Source organism: Varroa jacobsoni, unplaced genomic scaffold, assembly GCF_002532875.2.
Source record: "Varroa jacobsoni isolate VJ856 unplaced genomic scaffold, vjacob_1.0 scaffold_1298, whole genome shotgun sequence".
Taxonomy (NCBI): Eukaryota; Metazoa; Arthropoda; class Arachnida; order Mesostigmata; family Varroidae; genus Varroa; species Varroa jacobsoni.
The window spans coordinates 54,264-69,526 of record NW_019214200.1 but is presented as its reverse complement, the minus strand read 5'-3'; the positions used below and the strand labels follow the sequence as shown (position 1 = coordinate 69,526).

The following is a 15,263-nucleotide window of genomic DNA, read 5'->3' as shown; positions in this document are numbered from 1 at the left end:
AACTGATCATTTGTGAGCCTTTTGAGCACCTAATGGGATGATTCTCAAGAGAAACCCATTTGGGTACTTCCGTTGACACATGCAGCATTCAGGAAACCATTACCATTGTCTTTTCACGGTATATCTTCAATGAGTTAGCTGCAAAGCAGATTGCAGTCAATATTTACAAAAGTAGCATCAGTTTAATAAAACTGGAAATGGTAAGGCTGAATTATCCGATAGGGTCAGGTCTCAATAGAGGAACAGTAAAGACGTGTCATCTGTGTACGATCGTAAAAAATCGAAGAACTACTAGTGCTACAAAGTGGTTTTTAAACTTGAAAAAAGTGGGGTTGAATCTCTGGAGAGGGCCGCGTTCGGTAGGCGAGACTCAGCACTCTTCTATTGTCGTAATTTTGATGGACCGTAGAAAGGATTAGAAAAAAAGCATGTTTTCCTCGCTTTATGTAGTGTTCTCGAGCAAAACCAGCCAATGCCACAGTGTTAATAAAGACAGCCCCATTTTGAATCTACCCATGTCATGAGAGACTATTTTATTTATTAATATATTTTATTTTTTACATCTTACATTGAGACCTAATGGTGAACCGTCGGTTGCATCCGACAAGTATTAGATAAACCGATTGAATCGTGGGTTCGTTCCTAAATCTGGTTTGAAAACGGACTTTTTAGGGAATGAGTTGAATAACTTATCGGAACGTTGCAGTTGAAGAAAATAGACCTTGGCCTCTCACATGCCACCACAATTTAAATAGTGCTTTAAACTATTGCTTCTGTGACGGTGCGATGATAACGTATTTGCCTACGTGATACGTGAAGTAATCCAGATCCGAGTGGGGGCGTAGATAACGTCATTCGAGGCAATGTTTAACTAAAGAAATCCGAAAACGACGTAACACTCGAAACGTCTCCAAACTATTACTAGCTGGAAGCCAACGGATGGACAGGGCTTTCCTATACACTTTGCTACGTCAGAAAAATCAAACTGACATGTTATCTAAACCGATGCACTCTGCAATCTGTCTATAATCTATTTGTGCGCCGAAGGCTCACGCGAACCATGTGATCTTCATAGGTTTCACCGATATATAAGTACACTGAAGGTTTCATCGAAAAATAAATTCGGATATTTGAAGTGAGCATTAGTACATTCGCGCGCATCCAGTGGTAACTGACGTTCACTGATTTTCCTTTTGCTTTGCCTGAATGGCCCTAAGCAGGCAGGAGCCGATTAGACGATTATACCACCATTAGATTGTTATATTACGTTACTGTTTCGAATTTGCATTTTAATATTTGGTACCATCTTTTTTTTTTTTTTTGAAGAATTCCCTACTCTAATAACAACAAATACTATTTCTACGTTCACAATATGTTAGTCATTCCGACCGGAATTCGACGACCGGATTCTTCACTCAGATGAACAGTCAAACATAGGCAACAAACGTGATTCATGTCATCGTACAGCGAATTCAGAGGGTTCCAAATACTGATCGGATTAATGGAAGGAAATCCCGAGGATCGTACGAGATGACATACTTAAGAATAGGACAGTGGAAAAAATCAAACGATCAATCAATCGGGCAATACTTAAAAATGTTTATTTATTCTTAAGGCACACCAAAGACCAACTTCGTATGTGCCTTAAACAAGTTAGTCAGCTCTATTCAGAGGATCAATAACAATTGGTAAACGCATGCTACAAGCGTTACAATACAGCCCCAACACTCTGTCTCGCATCGAGGCTCATAGGTATAAAAATGGTCGATCAATTCGATGGGTCCGCGTCCCACTGTGCTTGCATATGTACTCTACAATTTACTAAATTGCAGCCATTGTCTTCACAGCATATCTTTTTTTGTTTTTACTTTGTACCAGTATTTTTGCAGTACAATCAATAACGCTATTTCTTGATCATCTCGGCCCAGTTTTTAGCTAACATACACGTTCGACGTAACGCGTCAAGCAGATCAAGGGTTCCCTGGGAGTTACCCCAAGAGATAATTAAAAAAGGTGCGATGATACGAGCAGTTCGTTATGCTTCGATAGGACGTTTTTCTTCATATAACATATTGAGTGTAACTAGCCGTCAGTGTGAAGAAAACATGGACTGCAACAAACGACAAAACGAAACGCGACAACACATTGACGTCGATATAATTCAAATGGTGTAATTTACAAATAAAAATAATATTAAAATTGATATAATAAAAAAACTAAATATCACTGAAAAGCGACTCCAACAACCTAACCGTAATCGTACGGTACAATTCAGTATATAATATTACCAATACTATAATAATAAAAAGGAATGTCCACTAAGTAATTATAGTTTATTTATCTAGTGTTACGCTTCAGGCTGTACGTAAAATTGGCGAAACGGGATCACATAGATATCGTCGAACGATCTTAAATACTATCAAAGCGTATAATTTGATAGTGTCTTGCGTAACCTGGGTAACAAATAAAGGTCATATTAATCAGCTGAATAGGCAGTTTGGCGCGATGGCAACGTTATAATCCCGAAGTGGATTGGTTTATGGTGGGGGGTTCGAGGCGAAACGGTCAGCCAAAAACGAAAATTGTCTCATCCATTTGCAGCATGAGCTTTGATGTGACCCTAAAGAGTAGAGCCAAGTAGATAACGCGGCCATTGCAATATTGAATCACAATTAGAAACGCTAACTGGTGCCTCAATTTGTAAAGACTCAATTTGTTTGATCGATACCATTGCTTTTGGGGCAATAGGTTAGCGATAGACAGAAGATTTTCTATGGTAAACCTTGAAGAAATCGTCTCTGTTGAGACGATTTCTTTGAGTTGAGACTTTGAGTTGAGATCATTCGACTTCCTAGTTTCCTTCAGGGAACGGGCGACTTTCATTCCGGTAAGAATCGCGGCTCACTAAATCAAAATAGTCAAAAACTTTAATCTATAGATCTTGTATCAATCTAGATAATGAATAACAACATTTCAAATCTAAATAGTTCTAAGGTTTGACGGGAAAGTACAAAGAAAAAAGTTTCCAGTTCAGGTGGAAGGTGGCTTTTAGCCCCTTGAAAGCTAGTCAGGACCGAGTTTTGTCCTATGGCAAAATCACTTGGACATTTTAACGACAATTCAAGGATCATTCATTTATCAACTTAGCTGCTTAGTTTACCCAGTTGATATCCACAGAATTTTGCGCTAATTTTTTTCGGTTGGCATTTTGCAAACTCAACACTAGGACACTTTTTTTTTCCTATTTTGCCAAACATCCGGAACAACCCTCCGTGTATACCTAGCCTTGCGCTGAGCTAAAATTGAAGTAGTAGTATACTACTAATCGAAAATAGCAATTGAATACGCGTAAGGTATAGTATCATATCAGTGTTTAGATTTATACCCAATAACAATTCTATGTTCTCGATCCTTTCCGTGATGCGCAGGCGAGTTGAAGTTATGTGCATAGTCTCTAGTCGATAAATTCCCGTTTACTTCGGTCCAATAGTGCCTGAAGTTTTGTACTTCCGAAACATCATTATCGCTAAACCTTTACTTGAATGCCTATTTTACTGCGACTAATTATAGGAAAAGCTAGTTCAAATGCATCAGAATACGTAGATTAACTGCAGAGCGGGGGAGCAGATCAATTCGGGAGCAAGCGATACTTTTTTCTTAAAGCCACGACTTGTCTAATTAGCGTCGCAAAGCTGAAAAGATGAACAATACATTATCTTATTGAACTGTATGATGAAGAGATAAGTAATCATATTATTTATGGACGTTATTCCTTGGCGTCGTAACGAGCCGATTGTGGCAGTGGTGACCGTAAGTTATATCATGAACTACACGACATTTTTGTAACAGCTCTGCTCTTAACTAGAGTCTCAAAGGGCGCATTGAATTTTAAATTGACATGCTTCTATAACTAGATAGGCACATATCTTGTACATCAACAATTTTCCCAATTGGTTTCCTAAATCGCTATCGAGGCTACCAGCTTATTACAACGCCGGGAATCGAAATTATGATCGACTCGGTAGCAGGCCAAGTAGTTCTTGGTCGATGCACGCTTGTAAGCCATGTTCATTAAATTTATGCTTAATTTTTCGGACACAGCGTATACGCTTTGCTATTTCTGAAGTCGTCTGTAGAGATCTCTTGATCTCTACAGCCAATTGATCGAGGATCTGTCGTTATTTTATCGGAGTCGTTTGAAATTCCCGAAAAGTCACTCTGGATCTAATCAGCTGTTGTTGTTTCTTAACATTTATATTTTTCTATACTCATAGCGTTTTTTTTATAGATACAAAGAGCGCAAGTGGGCAAATTGCAGCATATCTGGAAACCAGTGTTATGAGATATACCGATAAAGGAATTAAAACACGAGAAGAAAGACAAGCTGGTAACTGATGATTAGAAAAATGTGTTTTTACGTGAGACGTATCATGTAGCAGGAAACAGGAACGGTAAATGTTTGTACGTGTGTTATCGATAAAGAGCGAGAACATCCGCTAGAAGGGTTTTTGCGAACCTATATAAAGTGGAGCTCTTCGCCGGCAGCTATCCAAAGTGGTACGACTCGTTTACTAATGATGAAATGAGCGGCAGCTGCAAATGGAAGCTTCAGCGGGCCTGCATATTATAGTACATTGTCATTAGTTAATAAATGCAACATATTATCTCAATAGATAAATAATAGGACGTAAGTTGTAGATTGTAAAGTGCTGGGTTGATTGTATTAATGGCAAACTTAACCTAGTGAACAACGACGCCAACTATCCCCGTACCCTAATGGAAAGAGTTCGCTATTTCGGTAACTTGCTTTGAATATTTAGAAATAGAATATTTAGAAAAAAAACTTGCGACATAAAAGAGGTCTCTTTTCTTCTGGTAAATAAAAGTCCCGTGTATACATTAGCCATTATAGAAACAAATGAAAAATGCACAAATATAGCAATTATCAACATATACAGCCAGGCGCCTGTAGCAGTTAACAAGCGTTCCATAAGAAAACAGCATTGCCGCTATGAGATGAGTGAGTTAAAATGACTTAAAATAAGTTACATCGTTATTGATTATTACCGCATGGCTCCAACAATTCCCCTATTGGACAAGTTGATCGTATGAAAACCTAACGCTGGGTTACACGGTTTTATAAGACAAGACAGCAGAGAACTAAATGAAAGCCTCGAGGACCAGGTTTATACACGACGCTACGCCCATTTTCATCTGTAATGGGTGCACGACAGTGTTACTTCCAATAAACACTTTTCATACATCACCGAACAGTGTTACTCTACGATGCATGGTAGAGATATGGAGTTCCATCTAATGGATGCGGCAGTAACGGATCCGGTACGATAGGTCAGCTCAGCGTAAGTAACTTGCTCGAATCTGGATATACGTGCGAAACGCGTATTTCCCACACAAGGTTGATAGCAAGGCACAAATTTAAATCATCTATGCCACTCTTGCCTATACATACTTTCATTATAACGAATAATTTATATCGATACACGCGCGAAGGACGTTAAAATGTAGCTGGTGAATGTGTGTATTCGTACGACCAGCGCTCGTCCACCAGAGTCGAGTGGCTCAGCTACCCCCAAATAAATTTGGTCTAGTCTGGCCTCTGTTGGCAAGATACGTTCATCTGCATGAAATCATATGCGTGACCCCTCCAATTTGCTCCACACAGGTTGGCAGAGAGTGTTCAATCCTTTATGCTGGCCTTGGTTTGGACAGAATGCTCTTTTGTGGATAAGAAAGGAAACGTCGTAAAACATAAATGGGCCCGCTTTCCCGCTCGTATTAATGCCAGCGGGAGCCTGTCAACGACACACAGACGGATACTGTTCAGGCTATGTCATAAGCCAACTCTGGTCTAGATCGAAGAGTTGATCCGTGGTTAGGCGATCCAGACGAGGACTCGGTCGAGTGCTGTTAGGCTAAACACGAAGCTGGTGGGTGAGGTCGGAGCTTCGAAGTGTCATCATTGAACGAACGGTATGAGGAGACATTGAGGTGTGTTCAGTGAGATGGGGTCGAAAGCAATGAAATTAGTATTTGTAACTCTGTGTTGTTGATGTTTAATATCATTTGACAAAGAATATTTTCGATGGCTTTGCTTGAGGTTTGGCTTTAAGGTGAAAGCTGATTATGTAATTTACGTAGCATCGAACCAAGCTCGGAAACCTAAGCGTATACAAAATCTTGGGATCACGTTCAATTTTTAAGTAAGTATCATCAAAACGCGATGAAAGTTGCCTCCTCTTCTTGTAATCTTTTTCCTTGAGTTTTTCTAACTTGAAATAGAAAACGTGCCTTCATTTAGACGAGACTTTATCATATGAACGCTAACGTACTACATTCGTGTTTGAGCACTTTTTCTAGTTAGAAAGATCTTACCCCTTTACGACGTGTTTATGATAAATTTTCTAGGAAAGATAAAGCGATCGAATAAAGTAAAGCACACACGAATGTATCGTGCAATGCTAATGTTATATAATTTGGGCAAAGAACCCACTGCCTAATGCAAGGCAGTTAACCTTACGCTGTTACAGAATACTGCAACAACTTTAAATAATAGGGACAAAATCATTAACTGTTTTACCTAGCAATCGAATAATTTGCGGTAATTCAAATAGGCCGCATCAAATTGTTACGGCCGTCGGCGCTAGCAGTGCTTTCCCTCGTCGCGTAATAGTTACCGTTAAATGCAATAGAATGATCAGAAAATCTAACCAAATAATGCTTAAACTTCTTTTTTTTTTCTAATAAATCTATCTTAATTATATTTTCTTTTTCAATCAATTTTCCACATTTGTTCCACACACACACACAGAAAACCAAAAAGCTCTATTACGATATGAGGAAATAGCATATCATCGTATAACTAAGATAAGATACAAATGTTAGCTGCATTATCACTAACAACCTGAAGATTTTTGGAATCGGAAAAGAAGTCCGATAACGGTACTTGATAAGTAACTACTTTTAGGAGCCTGCACTTACATAAAGCCATCGTTGACGTTTACTTCATTCACCTTTTTTCTTCGGTGTAGATCGCCAAGATAACGGAAATGGCATTGGCAGTTGGGCAGACCATGGCCTACTTGATCGATTCTAAGGCCTTACAGCTTTTCGGGATGGCTTGGCCTTACCCGTTTTTTGGTACACTTGCCATATACCACTTGGGTTATTAGCAATCCAAAGCCATAGTGCGAGTTAGCCGCACAGGCCTCAAATAGAACAACATCTGCTCGTCGTAACTCTCGACGGCAATCTCAACGACTACGAGAAGAGTAGATTTTGGGCACCCTGTAAAAATGTAACATGGATGCCTACTGATAGATTAAATTGAGATAAGGTGATAATCATAATAATTATGATTATTTAGATTGTCGCAGATTGCCAGGCGTTAACAATTAGTATCGGTACTAGATTTTAACTCATATAGACAAGTGGAAATAAAGGCCAGTTGACATTATTATGCCATTTAGCAATTGTTTCTTTGGCTACCAACAGAGTCAACCTCGTCATCGAAGGTCCGGGAACCCAACCCATGAAACGGATACGGATGCTTCCTTTGAAAGAATTTAGCGCAACAATAAAACCATGAAGAGTTCGCGAACATAGCTATTTCGTTAGTACGATCATTTCGCGGGTTTAACGTGGTTATCTAGAATTCTTCATTTGAATGCGGACCAAAAAAGATTTGTTGTTATTCATTGGAGCCCACGTAATTAGAAGCGGCCCGGTAAACCTATAATGTTTGCATTACATTTAGGGGTCTAGTATTGCTGAAGAGAATTAGCAGGGACCGTCTTTTCTGCTGACAAACGCTAGTTTATGGATTCACGATCGCAACTACATGTAACGGGTATCTGTAAAGCCAGTCAAAGTTACCACAAAACCTCAGTTGGTATAATAGAGTACACACTTCTCGTTTATCTATGAAAATTCAATCTTGACACACTTAAAAATATACAAGATATATATATATATACACGAAAAAATAACACAAGAACACCCGCACCTAGCATTTTCAGTTACAATAAAAATGTTTACAAGTTTTTCCACCTAATTTCTTTCACATTTAGATGGTTAGATCTGATGAACTCGTTCACTGAACGTAAAAACCGAGTCGTGCAAAGTGAAGCGTCCTAAATGAAACGTAATCTGATGAGTTGCACTTTTCGAGTTCGTTAAAAAAAGTTGAACTTGAGGTCATGAAAGTATTTTCACACACAAACCCTCGTGAGGTTGTGCAATATAGTCTCTGTTGAGGGTAGCGAAACCTTTTTAGGACTACGTGGAATTTTTGACACCATGAATCATGAAATTGGTAGCAGTATTCTGATTGATGGACCTTAATAGAAGACATCATACAAACCATAATAATTTTTGTGACTGCACAGCGAGGTACATGAACCTTTATAGATAATTTTAGAATATATATAGTAATATTCCATACTTTAGAAACCCCGGTAATCCTAGCTTCAGATAGGGCGATGTTCGACTAGAATTATTCTTTTAGCTACGATAACGGGGAACTGTAGCAGCTATTCATAGTGATACTGATTTGTCTTAACCTTGTAAGCTTAAAGTTGCTTCTATAATGCATCAAAATAATTATCGAGAGAGAAATATGGGTTGTTTTACTGAAATGGATAAAAAAAAAACTAGCTGAAAAGAACAGTAAACGTCTTTCTCATTTCAAACGGGCATTTCTATTAAAAAAAGAAAACGTGCTCTTTATACTATGTAGACCTGCCAACTTGAGCGCCTAAGCTTTTGCCTAAAAAAAATCAGGGCCCGCTGATCCAGCTTACCGCTGACGTGCACCGTACATCACCTGTCATTAACAAAAGATGAATTATTATTCGCAGTATATATATACACACCTCTAAAGAATGATTATATGTTAATCAAGTTTTTGTCAGCACCTCTAACCTTTCAATTAAATTGACTTGACCCATAGCCTAGTTCCGGCCGTTTTTAACCACCATCTCCAACCCTTTTAACTTGGTCTTTCACCGAAAAGGTTCCCTTTACCAGTATCAATTCGTCCCTAACTCACTTCTTCATCTATACATGTTCGCATGCAACGTATACTCCTTAATAAGCTTAACTGTCGTCGAAGGCCTCCTTCTAGACCATTATTTTATAATATTATCAAGTTCAGTATCGATTTAGTAGGCCTTTGAGCCTGTCTACCGCAGCCTGTCTTACCAATAAACAGGCGAAGCAGGCGATTGTCTAATTTGAGCGATATTTCTGCAGTGTGGTTTGCATTCGACAACCGAAGCGATAGCTGAAGCGGGTATCCTTTCGCTGGTTGGCCGCCAGTGTTTTTTTAGTTTCTCCAAGGCGAAACAGCTGGCCCTTAACTGAAAATGACATCTCGATGTCAAAATTACCTTACGATTGATAGCGCTAGACCAGTCTGTGTAGTAAACTTCCGGTGATTTTCCCATGATCTTTGCTGCCTAGAAGTGCACAATAAAAAGCGCAGGATGTACGTGTCGAAGTATTTTGCCACCCTACGACAAGCGCTTAGATTGATCCGGTGTATAGATGAATATGTGACCCCACCTCCGGCTGTTCTACTCCACTGAATTGCCCGCGAGTGAGCACGGGACGTCCGAACAAATTCGAAAACTTTCAACGTCAAAAAATGTTCGAGGCCAGAAACGTGTGAACCTAATACTCGCCGCTGATCACAGCCGCAGCGATAAACAGGAATTTGTCGCCTGGAAAAAGAGCTGATGGGGACTAAGGCGGCAAATAAAAAAAAAATAGCCACCGCAGCGATTCCGGATTATCGTTTGGTTGAATAAAGAAGTAAGCCAGGAAGTTTTTTTGATGTTTGTAAGTCTGTTAAAAGATCTCCATCAATGCGTATAGTCGTGGCCGTAAAGGCATCACTATTAGCGATTAAATGAAGGTTTACCCCAGGAATATATACGTATAGATTTAGAGAAGGGAGTCTGAGTCAACTCATTCAGAAGAACTGGCTCAATTTGAGGTATGATTCAAAGTCCCTTGATGAAAGCACCAGGAGCGTATAATTTTTGAAGAGATCAATTTGTAAGTATAACCCATATCTTGGTCTAAAGGTGTTATTGTATGGATATGCAGCATAAAATTACATAATGAGACTATGAAACAAGGTGACTAAAGATTTATAAAACGTTTGTAAGTCTAAGGTGGGCCTGAAAAAAGGGATATTTTCAAATTCCCAAACCCGCGAGGTTGCATAGCGATAAGAATGAGCTTTACAGCTGTAATGTAATAATAATAATAATAATGATAAGACGGAAGATATGGAACGATTCAGGCCGGGGTTTAGCGAAGGGAAGTGTAGAAATTTGTGTTACAAACAAAACAGTCATCGTTATTCGAAAGTCTAACAATAAGTGAATCTTATTCTTACCCTGAATTTTCGCCAAATTGAGTACGGATCGATATAGACGAAGACAAGAAATACAGCTTTTATTTGCAGATCTTCATTTTTAACGTAGAAAGTACGAAATGTGTCAAGGCTTAAATATTTACAATGAACACAGGACATCTGCATAAAACGACTTGCGTATTTTATATGACCAGCAAAAGCTGCCTAATAAAATCATAAACAATATCTATCGTTTAAATAAACACCGTTAAGTTTAATAGGATAACGTTTAATTTTTGTCGTTTTGCTCCAAATGTGTTTAAGCTCAATAACAGCAATGCGTGGCCAAATTCAAATCTAAGCTTAAAAAAAATCAGTCTGCCAGCCTACAAAATGAGAAACCGCTCGACCTCACAATCAGGACTTGAGACGGCTGCACTGAGGACGACAACAATTTCTCATTTCAAAAATAAACCCAGAAAAGCTTATGCGTCACGTTTTTTCCAGAGATGAAAAGCAAGCCGTGTTATTGCAGGACAACTGCAGCATATGGCTAGCAAGGATCTGCAATGTAATTCCAATTTGAAGGCTTCATTTTAAGTCGTTACAATTGCCTATGTCTGCATCTATGATTAGATGTTATACGGTATGTTGCTTGCAGTCAGGATGAATAGGGTAGTTAGTTCAGAGGGATACTGATAAAAAATTTCAGTACTTTACCTTGCAGGATAAGAGGATCCTCTTAAGAGAGCAGCTTGAACCTTGGATCATATGTGAGAAACATCGATTGATTATTACTGAAACAACTAATTTAAACGAATAAGCCACAACTCTAGTATAATTTAAGATCAATGTAAGGTCGAGTAATTTTTTTTTGCAAAATTTGTCTAGGCGAGCATAATAATAATAATAATAATAATAGTAATTTTTGTTATTTCGTCTATATTTAAACAGATTTAGCTCGGGGTACTGCCCCCAATGTGCTGTAAGAATAATGATAATAATGTGCTAGTCTGACCCATAAATGATCGTAACAGGCATCCTATTAAAGGTATGATTCCAATTGGTTCAGGAGGTTATGTCAGACAGGTTCTAATAACCAATTCCTCTGCCAAAAAACCAACCCGTTAGTGATGGATCAAGGTTCATGCCGAGAAGTTACGGAGTAACTTTGGACACGCATTAGCTGTATACATTTACCTTATAATACACCAAAAGCCACATATGCCTCACACCAAACTTCATTTGAATAGCCAAAATAACAATGAGGTTGAAAAACAAGGCACGTTACTGGAAACTACAAGACTATGCTTTCAGTCATTCACTATAAGCGGCTTTACTGCCAAAAAAAACGATTGGCACCGCCTTCAGGCAGCGGTTTCTGCTCACAAAAACCTTCATAGGCCATCAGAAATCCGTTAAGACTGCAAGAGTGAATCTAAGAAATTATCCACGTATTTGCAGGCTCTACTGCTCAGACTGTAGCAACGCAGCTTTTCAGAACAATTAACAGATTTGCCAGTTTTTAACCAACAGGAGGTCTTAGTAAATGACTTCGTTTGGATTCGTAGAGCGAGAGTACGAGACGCGAAAAGGGAAAGCTGAATGTCCTTGACGTGGTGCGCTCAGCTTTAGATATTAGTTCTTCTTAAGAGACAAATAGCGCGAATGCAAAAATGCTTTAATTACTGACTGCTGCCGCCGCTGCCCCCGGTTCTGACGTAATGCGTTTAGGTTTCGTAATGTGATAGCGCACATCTGCGTGCTAGGAACGGCCAAGAAGATCCTGAGAATGGCCTTTATGCTAAGGCCACTCAAGCCTCCGTAATAGTGAATGAGTCATATTTTCTTATGCAATATAAGGCCAACTTAGAGCCCTGTACAACGGTAACCCCAGAAACAACATACATGAACGTCTCAGTTTGTTCTGTTATGGACATAAGCGTTGTTATTAAGTTTGATTAAATGTTCGATATGATATTTTAGTAAAATTTCGATCACGTTGAAGTAGTACTCAATCACGTATGTCAAAAGTGTGACACAGCTTCAAAATGTACAGTATCGGCCGCATCGGCAACAGGACATCATTAGACCTGCAGCTCTAGTCCTGACAGCCGGTAGTAGGCGCATCGAGGAGAGAATGTTCATTAACGCATAATGGCGAGCGTCGGCACGAAATAAATTTGCGCGATTCGTTAGAATGACCACATTCGAATACCCTGTTTAATTAGTGTTGGCGTTGAAAAGATCAGAACGGCGTTTTCAGTTGGCGACGCCTACCTGAACCAATAGCGGTGTTCGACTGGATGTGTCCAGAACACGTACTTTAAGAGCCCTTGTATTAATAATACGTGCTTATCGTACGTAAACTGTGTATCCCAGTTAGGCCTTGATCAAATGACCTACTGTTGCTCCTCGCTTGCCCAAAGCTGTGTGTGATCACAACATATGCCTTATTCTTAGCTTTCGGCTCGAAAAGGACTTCTTTAAAATGAAGTGTTCCTTAATGAAGATAATACTATTTCTTTCCCATAGCCGACCTTCAGCATACTCAAGCTAGAGTAAGTATATGCTACAAAATACGGGCCGCATGTAGTAAGGCTATTATAAAATTCGAAAATGCATATGGCCCTTTAATTTTACGGAAAAAGACAATTTGCTAGCAATTCAGTTTCAGGCTTATACAGCGGCACATAATGTATCTTTTTCTCTATCTTGGGATAATATCTTTCTCTATTCATGATCTTCTAATCGCTAGCGACTCTTTATTCGAACAGCTTAAACAAGAAAATACCTGCTTATCCATCAGAAATGTTTGGCTACCTTAATGGAAGGCAACACGGTTTGTTATCGTTCCATTGCCTTTGCTTATTGTGGGTCGCTGCTTTCCTTTGTTACTGTCTCCTTGACACGAATGGAGGAATATTATAAGTGCTTGCTCTGCCAAGGTAAGGTTTCTTCAGTCTTGCCACGAACATGCGGCCCTGCTCACTGAACAGAAGCGGGTTTCAAACGTGCCCTGCTTACCAACGATGATGAGACGTTCCTGTGGATTGGATTAGTGCGGAAGAGACGACAGTACTTGCAAGATGTGGCCGGATTGACCTCTGATCGTGCAAAGTCAACGTGGGTCGTCATGGGTCTCTAAGTTCTTAAGAGGTTTGGTTTGATCCCAAGGACGAATCTATAAGCAGCGTTTTCTTCGTAATAGGCAGAGAAATGCAAAAAAAAGTCGTGGGTTAGAGCAAAAACTTCTGATCCTGTTTTTATTCTGTCTCGTAAACGGCATAAATACGCTGCGTAGAATAATCACGTTTTAAGATGAAAGATTCGTTCGTTAGTTTTTTAAAATAACCTTTTCTATTGCAACGGTGATAAGGTAGCGTATAAGCTTACAAACGTGAGGTACCGAGCTCGATCTACAGCTCAAACGTAATGGTTTTTACGAATCATTTGTGTTCTTAATAGTTTCGCGAAGCTACCGTCACAGATGTCGTTGCACTTTCCGTCTGCGAAAAAACGTTTTGTATATATATATATATATATATATATGCTCAACCTTGGCTCTACAGTGTCACTAAAGTTTACTGGAATGCTTATTTAGTTAATAATAACATTTTTTAAAACGCCACTTTTCGAACTTTATTTATTGGGATTAACCGAATTGCTTATATCAGCGGTATTTTTGATAAATTTTAATTACAAGTTTTTAAAATATTTTTTTAGAAAGTTCGGTACATGATATACAAACGTATTATGTACTCTACCCATGTTTAAACAAAGCTCTGTTTGAACAAAAGTTCAAACCTTTAAAGTAGAACTATGTTCAAGTGTATATCCTCCTATATATCTGTGTAAAAATAAAAAATAAAGAAACAATTTTACAGAACCCAACAAAGGGCATTTTCTAGCTTTTATAGGGGCTAAGAGTTTTATGGGTGTTATTGCCAAACACTGAATGCTTTTCATACGTCCTCGAACAGTGTTGGTGTGTAAATGTCCTTGACACAGATAATGTTTTTTTTCAAATGCAGTTCAAAATGCAGTCATTTCCCATCATCCAGTATCGTAGACCACCGACCCAGAGTTCGTTCCCATTTCTACGACTACGTCATGCCAGTAATGCGGAAGCTGCATACGTCGTATTGATCAGACTGCATAACAAACCTATTTTTTGTAGTTCTCAAATCTGACATCACTAAAGCAACCTTTCTGGCCCAACATCGTCAAGGGACGCTATCGAACAAAGGCCCCAATTGATCGCGGTACGTGAGATATATAGAACGTACTTCGTTATCACAAGCCATTCGACAGCCAGGTCTAATAAGGATAGAAAACTCCTGAAGTCTCATTCAAGAAGGATGCAAACATGCGTCTCGATATAGCGCATTTCAATAATCGTTCACAATCACGCGTTTACCTGGTGTTTTGGAATTAATGGTATGGATCTTCAATAATGATTCCCCTCTAAATTTCAATCGAATGCTCTCAACTGATGAATGATGTAATCAACTAGCGTGCTAATACCAATCAACACCATAATTTTATGCGATGTTATAGACCTACGATAGCCGTACTCGCTTAGGTATCTCTATAGCGCATCGGTGTTGAATCCCGCCGAACTAACGATTACCAAGTCATCATAGTGCGTCCAGGAGTGGCCTCAACACAGGCTACGGAACTAACTGTTTCAAAAACCACAAAGAAGAAACGATCATAGCTATAGGATCATCGAAATACCTCTTTTTGGAGGTACGACACCTCTTGAGCGATATTTGTTGAAAAAGAATTGTTTCCCTTATTGTGTACATATCCAGCGAGCTCATCAACCGGAAGTCGTAACGAATATGTTTCTCTATAGGCATTATGATTGCAAACTGAA

At 39.0% G+C, this 15,263-nt stretch overlaps 1 protein-coding gene and 1 long non-coding RNA gene across 5 annotated transcripts in view; one reads left to right on the top strand and one right to left on the bottom strand.

The window, feature by feature from the left end:
- The window catches only part of pins (G-protein-signaling modulator pins), a 59,200-nt gene that overhangs the window by 15,604 nt on the left and 28,333 nt on the right, over positions 1-15,263 (top strand). The gene's annotated exons all lie outside the window — the stretch shown is intronic.
- LOC147752359 (uncharacterized) lies at positions 3,357-13,578 on the bottom strand. The gene is made up of 4 exons (XR_015314268.1): positions 13,205-13,578; positions 9,220-9,377; positions 7,000-7,305; positions 3,357-3,692 (listed from the first exon to the last, which is right to left on the bottom strand). It is a non-coding gene; the product is annotated as an uncharacterized LOC147752359 (long non-coding RNA).